This window comes from Cololabis saira, chromosome 3 (assembly GCF_033807715.1).
Source record: "Cololabis saira isolate AMF1-May2022 chromosome 3, fColSai1.1, whole genome shotgun sequence".
Lineage (NCBI taxonomy): Eukaryota > Metazoa > Chordata > Actinopteri > Beloniformes > Belonidae > Cololabis > Cololabis saira.
This window is the reverse complement of record NC_084589.1, coordinates 39,187,287-39,197,518: the sequence shown is the minus strand read 5'-3', so window position 1 is coordinate 39,197,518 and position 10,232 is coordinate 39,187,287.

Below are 10,232 nucleotides of genomic sequence, written 5' to 3'. Positions count from 1 at the left end.
CTGGAAACATTTTCCAATTCTTCATCTTCATTTAGCTTCCTTACCTTGTAATTCTGAACAGCGGGCCGTGATAATTTGCACTGACGCATCACTAAAAAAACATGAATGGCTCAAACCGAACATTTTTTTTCTTCTTCTTCTTCTTTAGGCATAATTAGAGCAAAGGGGAGAGAGAAAGGGAGAGAGGGAAGCAGGGAGGAGGGATAAACAAATGGAATTAATGATGGCCGGTGTTTGTCTAGCGAGGACAGGAAGGAGCACGGCGTCGGGTGCCATGTTAAACACTCCACACGCAGCAGAGTGCTTAATCCGGGCTCCCTCCATCTCAAGCCCCTGCGTGATTACGGTGAACAGTCTCCTCATCGTGAACGCCGTGGAGCGGAGCGCCGCCGCGGCCCCTGTTACCTCTCCAACGAGAGGCTCATTAGGAGCAAGAGAGAGTCAGAGAGACAGAGTGAGAAGGGTGGGGGGGGGGACCAACGCATAAGTGGTGACTAATAGAGGAGCTCCGAGGTATTTATTTCTTATTGTTTCCCTGAAAAGTCATTACGCCACACTGGAGGTTCTTCTTTTCCACTTTCCAGCAGAGCAAGGGCGAACTATATGTGTGTTTACGTGTGTGTGTGTTGGTGTTTTCTTTCCTCATTTCAGCCTCCCGCCTTCCTCCCATGCTTCAAGGAGGAGGCGATGGCTTGAGGCGAGCCTGGATCTCTCCGACACCGACATGCACTCCTATTGTGGCTCTTTGCTGCAGCGGCAGATGAACTGTCACTTGTTCAGTTAAATTATACATCGCCTCTCCTAATTCCCAGCCTGATATTTCTGGCAGAGGGGAGGCGCACGGCGGACAGGCAGCATCTGCTAGGCCCACCGATGAAGGCCAAGGAAGCTTTTTCTTTTTTCCCCTCTCCATCCGTCACCCGCCCTGACAACAGTCGGTTCACCTGATCTCCTGCTGCCCACAGAGCCAGCCGCAAATTAACTTTTTAAAGTTGAAATGCAGATTCTTCGAGGGGAAATCCATCCGTCTTCATTTAAGACAATTTTAAAATACACTTTTTATGTGTTTCTCGGGCAACTTTGACATTTAATAACTCCCTCAACTTTTATTCCAGCTGTCGACTGAGCTCCAGCTCCACCGCTGAAAATATTTTAAAGGTTAAATGGTTTAATAGTAATTACAGTACATTTGGATCTTGCACCATCTGAGCCCAGTTTTATCAGTTCTCAATTGTCTTAATTGTTAGCTCAGCCGCCCACTCAGTAGCTGGGCAAAGACAAAAACCACTAATGGCTCAGCAAAGGAGAAGATGAATAAAATTAAAAGACACCTGCACGCATCTTCTCCTCTATATGAATAGTTTTCTTTGTTAATTTCGGCAGCGAGTCTAGTCATTACAAAGAACACCTACTGTCCCCTAAGCTGCAGTTTAAAGTGTTTAAGCATTTATCAAAACAATAGCCTATTCAATTACACTGATAACAAATGCAAAGTGGTGCATCTGCTTATTCAAACTTAACAAAAATGTTACTTGATGCTAGAAAAATATTTTTTAAAAACTGATATCATGAAACTGATGCCGGATCTTGACCTGAATAAATTATCTTGCGGTACTCGCCTGCATCTCGCTGGCGTTAATCATCATCTGTGTGCAGGTAAATGTTGAGAGGCACCTACCAGTTCAATAATCACTTTGACTTTTTACAGCATCAGAGCCAAAGGTCAAAGGTGTTTCTGCAGATAAACACTTCAGGGAGGATAGGAAATATGTGGAAATGGCATCACATGGCAAAACATGATGGGAAGGGAAAGTCTGTGAACGGCACCTGCATCCTCCGATGCTTGAAAAATTGGACAATTGCAAATGCGGCAAGAATGAAAATGATTACTTGTCATCTTAAGGTGGGTGGATAACTGCACTAAACCTACAAATGATGTTAAAGAGCCCAAAATAATAATAATAAAAAAGATCCTCTGTTTAATAATCCTCACGTACCCGAAGGGTGAAGTGAATCGCAGCGAGATCAGACGTCACTGATCACCGCTGAGGAACTGAAACAGGGAAAAGGAAGAGCCTGAACATGAAACCGGAGTGAGACAAACACATGCAGCCGACAAATTCCAGGCATGTTAAGCAGAATGGATGAGTGGGAAGGCTGGGTGACGGCATGAATAACTTACATGCATGGATTGATTTACTGTTGGTGCTACAGATGGTACAATATTCATTGCTCACTGAAATATGCATTAATAGACTTAAGGATGTCCATTGCATTTTATGCCAATGGAAAGACTGAAGAAATCTTAAACACACTTTAAAAAAAAACAAACAAACAACAAATAAATGCATTTACAAGGTATTCGCTTCATATTTCACTCATTTCAATTTTTGAATGTAACTTTTTACTTCATGGTCCTATAATACGTTGCGTGTTCCAGGCGTATGCAGCGGGATGAGCTGGAGATGTTACGCATCCTTGCAGATCCAGGTAATCCACCCGGATCTCTGGAGGGGCTCTGGAGTCCTGAATCCTTCTAGTAGTTCTGCTGTTCACGAAACACAAAACGCTTACATAAGTTCTTGATTTATTCATTACTTTCCACGTGTTCTTTAAAATTCAAACATACACAAAACTGACTGCCCCCTTTCGGCCTTCTGCTGAAGCTGATAACAACGTTGTGCTGTCAGAGTCAGAACATCCGTCCCACGGACGCGCCTGAACCGGGGACTCGCTCATACCGTGCAACGAGGAAGGGATTGTAGTTTGCAGTTCCTCGACTGACCAGACTTCAAAAGCGGGCCCTCTGTTAAAATGCTCCATTTTGCAGCAGAAATAAATATATTTATAGCCTGGCTGCAAATGTGTTTATAGAAAAAGAAGAAAAAAAAAAACGTTTTTGGTCTCCATAGCTGAATTTCCATGACAACTGTACAAGGGATAATTTTTGTTGTGGTAACACATCTGTGAAAATGGTATAAAGCTACGAATGTGTGTAAAATGTGTGTAAAATTAAAATTAGGGGTGTGGTCTTTTGATTGACAGCGATTAAAGCCAATGGCCAACTGCCATCACGTTTTTTTTAAGCTTTTGTGGCTTGAATGGCCTTTATTAAACGTATCTAGACAGGAAATGGGGGAAAAGAAAGGGGGAAGACACACAGTAAAACGTCACAAGCCGGGACTTGGACCTGGGCTGCCTGAACAAGGACCAGGTCCTCTGCACATGGGATGCCTGCTTAATGTTTCCCCCAACGGTTAGCATTGTCCTATATAAGTATATAAGTCCTCATTTGTTTGAATGAGAAGGCGTGTCCAAACTTTTGGTCTGTACTGTGTAGGGGTGTGACAATATATCGTGCCACGAAATTTCGCGATACAAAAACGTCACGAAACGTGTCGTGGAGGTGACAAACTGTATCGCGATATTGGGTTATTAATATTAATCTATTGTGTTGACTAGAAACGACCACGCCTCGACCCGCGGACCAAAATCTTACTCCGCTCAGAAGAAACTAGTACCGTTTTGCGGCCCCGTTTTGAGCTCTGAACCTTTACTTATGTAAGGCTGGTGTAGAGTTAAGCCTTACCTTATTAAATTAAACCTTTTTAGTAGGATAAACACTGGGGCAACTTCTTCCGAGTTGGAGTGTACTTTATTGTCCGCTCAACAGTGTAGGATTTTAGAACGTCAACACAGCACCTAGTGCCGTACTGTGGCGTATCACTCCGCCCAATCTAAAACATACTAATCACTACAGATAAACTGACAAGTTTAATTATAGTCCCTGATTTACATCAGAATATAAAGAATATATTTATAAAATAATGAACCCTGAATTACCAAAATAACCTTCTTAACAGAAATAAATCTCCTCTTACACTTATAAGGTGAGCATGAATCAATCTTTTTTATGATGTCAAATTGTATGTATTTATTTACTTTTATTTATTTATTTAATTTTAGTTGTTAAATTTCTGGAAAAGAAAAAAGTCAAATCATACATGAGAGAAACTATTCAGTTTGTGGCAAAATATTTGTACTTGTATGAAACTGAAGATTATAATGCAAACCTGACATTTACTTTTAGTTCAGTTTGTGGAAAATGCTTGGCCTGGCTTTCTCTTTAAAACTTAAACAGTTAAAGCATTAAAAACTGTAACAATAAGGCAAACGCACAGTATTGTTTTGTATTTTGTGTCTTTCAAATAAAAGACAATTTTTTCCAGTCATATGTTCCTCATGCAAGGTTGTTAAAAAAATACTCTATAATATCGTATCGTTATCGTTATCGTTATCGTTATCGTGACCTCAATATCGTGTATCGTACCATATCGTGAGATTAGTGTATCGTTACACCCCTAGTACTGTGTGTGTATATATATATATATATATATATATATATATATATATATATATATATATATATATATATATATATACATATATATATATATATATATATATATATATAGGATGGAATAACCAAATCATAGATGGTGTGACAGAGTGGCCTCTGTCTGAGTGTTTATGTTGTTAAGCAATACGGTGATTGTGATTACTGTATGTATGTATGCAGTGTTCTTGTTTATTTGCATCTTGGATTCTCCGTCCCACAGAAGGTGCACATTCTGCTGGGACATGTGATTTTCAGAGATCTTTATTCATCAATACAGGAATTGTTATTTGGAGGCTGCCTTAATTGTCTGGCTGATTAGTTCATGGAAAACATCTGGCTTGGGTTGTAACAATGCTCTGATTTGTCCATTACTTGGCCAGAGGTGGAGTCAGGAGACTTTATAAGGAGAAATGGTTCGGTAAGGAGAGGTTGACTCAGTACCTTTTGATTTAAGCTATGTTGTAATTTGTTGTTAGTTGTTTTGTCTCTAGTTTTCCAGGCCTGGAATACATAGAACTTTTTTTTTCATCTACAAGTCTGCCTCCTGTCACATCTGTCATTTAAAGGTGTTTTCTCTGACAAACAGTCTTTATACAATCCTCATTCAGTAACAGATAGATGGGATCCTAAAGCGGGTCATCCCCATTTTCCCACATTTCTAAGATTTATTTTTTTCTATTTTTATTTTTTAGATTATGCTCCTATGTTCCCACATTTTCTCAAAGGACAGCACTCGCAAATTGCCTGTTCCTGGCTCATAAAAGGTTGAAAAGCACTCATTTAGAGCCCTTTCCAATTTTAAGTGAACTGCATAAATAGTGCAACATTTTCTTTTTCCTTATTTTGATTGTTTGTTCATTAAAAAAAATATATAAATAATTGAATGTGTGCTGTGTCTAAGCTGCATAAACACTGGATTTCCTCTTGTCCCGAGCACGCAGCCTGCCGAGTGTGAAGTCAGCCGAACAGAAATGTGGAAACGCTCCTGAAGAAAGCACTTGCATCGCTTAAAGGAGTTGGATCTCACATCACTAGTGTCTAGCTAACCAAAAAAAAAGGCCAGATCTGGTAGAAAATGAAAGTATATTCAAATGTGAACTTTCTTTTTATCAGTGATCTACGAGACCAGAATAACATTTCAGAGCACAGTGCAGTAAAATGGGAAAAATATTTCAAATAGCAGGAGGTGGCTCTTCATTAAGATGCAGCTGGCTTTTGGAAATGATTTTAAACCTCAAAAGGAATTGTGATGCAGAACTACTGGACACAAGGACAACTTCACAGACATCACTATCCTGCACAGACTTTATTTGTTTTGTTTATTTGTAAGGATCCCCATTAGCTATGCCCTTAAACACAGCTAGTCTCACTGGGGTCCACATTAAAAAACTATATATTTTAAAACATAGTTAAAAACAAGATATAAAGAAAGAAAACAAAATAACACGACAAACCTACATTAAACTCTACCGTACATGTATCTTAAAGCAAAAAAAAACATATATATATATACAACAAAACATAATTTAGGCCATGAAAATCAGATCAAAAATACACCTTACCCTGTCCAGTATGTATATGTATAAGTGTGTGTGCGTGTATGGTACATATATTCCAAGGTGTTTCTTAATTTTTTTTTTGGAATATTGATTTCTGTGTTAATTTAGTCATAGGCAGTAAAGAATTCTATATTCTCTATATTCTATATTCTCTATATTCTACTGCTTCAGAATAATTAGTGTTTGGCTTAGGAGAAGCCAAACACTAGAAGAAGTTTAGCCCTCTGCTCGCCTGCCTCTCCTGAAGTGAATCCCTGCATCCCCGGGTTTGTCACACGACACCTCCTGGTCGAGGCTGAGGCTGCACCGTGCGTTTCCACGTGTGTGTCCACCCATGAACACGCTTGCATGTTGGATGTGTCGTGTGGGCGTGCACATGCAGGACATACCCCTGCTTACGACTCCAACCGTAATCAGTGTCTTCAGTGGCTTAGGGCCTTCTCCTCTCTCCCATGGGGGCCCTCGACCGGAGCCAGAATTCCTCCACGTTTCCGTGTGAATGCGTGTGTGCGACAGTCAGACGAGACAAAAGAGATGCACTTGCCAGCAGCTGTGTGGCGAAGGCGGCAGCATCCCAGCCCACCTCGCGCACCCCATTGGTTGCTCCTTCCAGTCCCAGCCTCCCTGGGTCCAGCTAGGGGACCGGAGCAGCGGTGGCGCCCGCTCAGGGGAGGAAAAGGCCCCTCGGGAGTTTGGAAAGTGAATAAAGGAACGCAAAGGGAAAGAGAGAATAAGCGTTTTTCATGCTTTTTGTGTTTAATGTCATTTCCAAAAATAATGTGGGTCTCAGAAAAACAGAAGGTAAAGATTTATAAGGATTCGTACACATTCGCGTCCTCACGCAGACACACACATGCACGTACGCAGAACGCCAGTTTGGGGCGGGTTGCTGTGAATACCTGATTCTTCCCCCTCTCTTTTTTTTCCCCTCCTCATCTCCCTTTAAAAATCTGCAAATCCATTTGCTAAACAGCTGCACCTCTGTAGTGCACAGATAACAACCTGGGCCAGACTGGCTTTGCAGCAGCGAGTGGAGGCAGATAGGCCCAAATCTCTGGCCCTTTTTTCAAAAATGCTAATGACGGAGGAAACACTTCCCCGGCCAAAAAAGGAAGAAAAAAAAAAGGAAGAGCGAGCGCGAGTGGAGGCTCTTGTAGATCTGTCAATTGCTATTTTGACAGATATTTGCTTGTAAGTGCACACAACACTTGTTCCCTGTGTCTTATCTGGTGCTGTGCAGAACGCTGACCTACATTACATCAAGCACAATATGATGCACAAACATACTCTGTTCAATAGCACGATTTTTTTATGTTGTTGTTTGTTTTTTTTTGTCGCTCCCCCTCTTCTGTTCTTCACCTTAAAAACAGATGGATTCAAATGAAATGGCTGCAAATCCTATGAACAGAAGGTATTCTTTCTCAAATAAAACCTTGTGGCTTAAAGGGAGAATCTTGCAACTATCTCTGGATGTTTGATTGCTCCTCAAAGGCCTGAACAACTGCATTCGGAGGAGGAAAGTAAATACTGAAAAAAAGGAGCACAGCTGCTCATTCACCCCATCTTTAACTTTACCTCTTTTTGCATCCAAACACACTTTCCAACATAACAGCACAGAATGCATACATGGTTTCGGAGGTGTGGTTTGTTTGTCCATGGTGTGTTGTGCTTCCAGCAAGGTCAGCAGTCGGTCAGAGAGCAGCAGCCTCGGGACAACTTTATGTGTCACATGAACAGTTAACAGAGTTAAATAACCTATAACTTTCTAAATGAGTGCAGGTCAAGACAACATTTAGGTTACTTGTCCTGAGAAGATCACTCAACCTCACCTCAATGACTTCAAACAGAAGAGCTTTTAGAGGATGGACCAGACCCATTATAGGACCACTGGGATTTGTAATAAACAACGCATCAAATATGCCAGGAGATTAAGGAACCACACGCAGACTCCACCCAAAACTTTTAATCTCCTGAACCTGAGATTTGATGGAACAACATGGGTTCCGGGTTGGGTTACCCTTGCTAGGGGCCTGGATGGATCATGGGAGTTTGCCCAACCAGTTCACATGTGTTTTTTGGACTTGGAAAAGACATTCAACCATGACTTTCATGGTATCTTGTGGGCGGTGCTTCGGTCGTATGGGGTACTGGGTCCTATTCAGCCCCTTTATGCAAATAGCATAGTTTTGTCTGCAGTGCTAGTAGTAAGTTTTCTTTATTCGACATGGGAGTCGGACTCCACCAAGGCTGTCCCTTGTCACCAATTCTGATCAGAACTTTTATGGACATTTCTAGGTGGGGCAGTACGGTGGCTTGGTGGTTAGCACAGTTCCCTCACAGCAAGAAGGTTCCCGGTTCGACTCCCAGGCCCGGCAGGGGTCTTTCTGTGTGGAGTTTTCATGTTCTCCCCGTGCTTGCGTGGGTTCCCTCCGGGTACTCCAGCTTCCTCCCACAGTCCAAAAACATGCATAGTAGGTTGATTGATGATTCTAAATTGCTCGTGAGTGTGAGTGTGTCTAGTTGTTTATGTGGCCTTGTGATGGACTGGTGACCTGTCCAAGGTGAACCCCTGCCTCTCGCCTGAAAATTGGCTGGGATGGGCTCCAGCAGACCCCCGTGACCCTGCAAAGATGGATGGATGGATTTCTAGGTGGAGCCAAGGAGTGGAGAGGGTCTTGTTTGGTGACAATATAATTTGATCTCTGCTTTATGCAGATGATGTGGTCTTGTTGGCTCTACCAAGCCCTGCTCTTCCGCTTTCCTTGGAGGGGTGCACAGCAGACTGTGAAAGGGTGGGCATGAGAATCAGAACCTAGAAATCTGAGACTATAGTTGTCACTTGGTAAAAGGTGGAACGCCATCTTGGGAGTAAGGTGCTGCCTCCAGTGGAGGAGTTTAAATATCTCCGGCTATTGGTCCTGAGTGAGGGGAAAAATGGAGATGAAAGGAGATTGACAGGCTGCTAGGGGCGGCATCTGTAGTGATCCAGGTTCTGTCTGGTCTGTCTGGTGCCTTCTGGTCAGTCTGTCATGGTGAAGAGAGAGCTGAGCCAAAAGGCTTTTTGTGTGCTAGTCAATCTACAAGTTTCTTCCTTAGGTTGGCTTGACTCTTCTTTAGAGAAAAAGTGAGAAGTTCAGTGAGAAGTTCAGTCATCCAGGTGGGATTCGGAGTAGAGTTACTACTTGCTCTTCCACATTGAGAGTATCCAGTTGACGTGGTTGGGACATATGGTGAGGATGCCCCCCTGGATGCCTCCCTCGGGAGGTATTTCAGGGATATCCAGCCAGGATGAGGGCCCAGGGACAGACCAAGGATACACTGGAGGGATTGTCTCTCTGCGGGCCAGGGATCCCTTCTAAATTACCCCAGAGGAGCTGGAAGACGTGACCAGGGAGAGGGAGGTCTTGGCCTCTTTACTTAAGCTGCTGTCCCCATGACCTGGCTAAGTGGTAGTTAATGGATGGAAGGACACTTTATCTGTTCATAGTGACCATAAAGTGACCATAGGGCGGGGGCTATGCTCAGAGGTGATTTCAAGATAGCCATGTACGTTCATGTTGCTGGACAAATACGGAATTAGTATTTGTGATGGTGGTGAGGTGCACTTTGGATGTGTGAAGTAGCAAAAATAGACAATGTGTCCCACATCCTCCCACTGCACACTCAATCGAGACTTTTTTTTTTTACATTTTGAATCCTTAAGTTATTAAGTAAAAAAATAAGTTTTCTCATTACAGTTTTTTAAGAATTGAAAACGAAAGAAAGAAAAATGTAAATTTCCAGATAGCCCATGTTTGTCATGCTAATTTGGCGCGTCGCCTGTCCTCTTTACATTATTGTAACTGACAAGGCGACCCTGCTCTGATGTAAATATGTTAGCAGAACCCAGTTGGGATTTATTGACAACAATATGATGAGGTCCCAGAGTGGCATGCTAAGATAAATCAGCACCTTTAGAGGAAACATAATATGCAACCGGAGCTCCCCATACTAAGTGTTACAGTTTTGTTATTTAGTTCCTGTTTTATTTTAAAACCTGTGTCTTTGTTTCAGTTTTGTCTTGACTTCCCTTGTTCACGGCTGCACCTGTGTCTCGTCAACCCTTCTAGGTATATCTTGTCTTGTCTTTCACTTGCTCCCTACTGGTCTGTACTGTTTCCTTCCTTCATGTGTCACGTCAGGTTCCTTTGGATTTTTGTCATGTTCATTTTTCTGGATTTTGAATCCTGCGCAGCAGCGTTTTTGGTTTTGTTTAAATTATTAAATCACTGTTT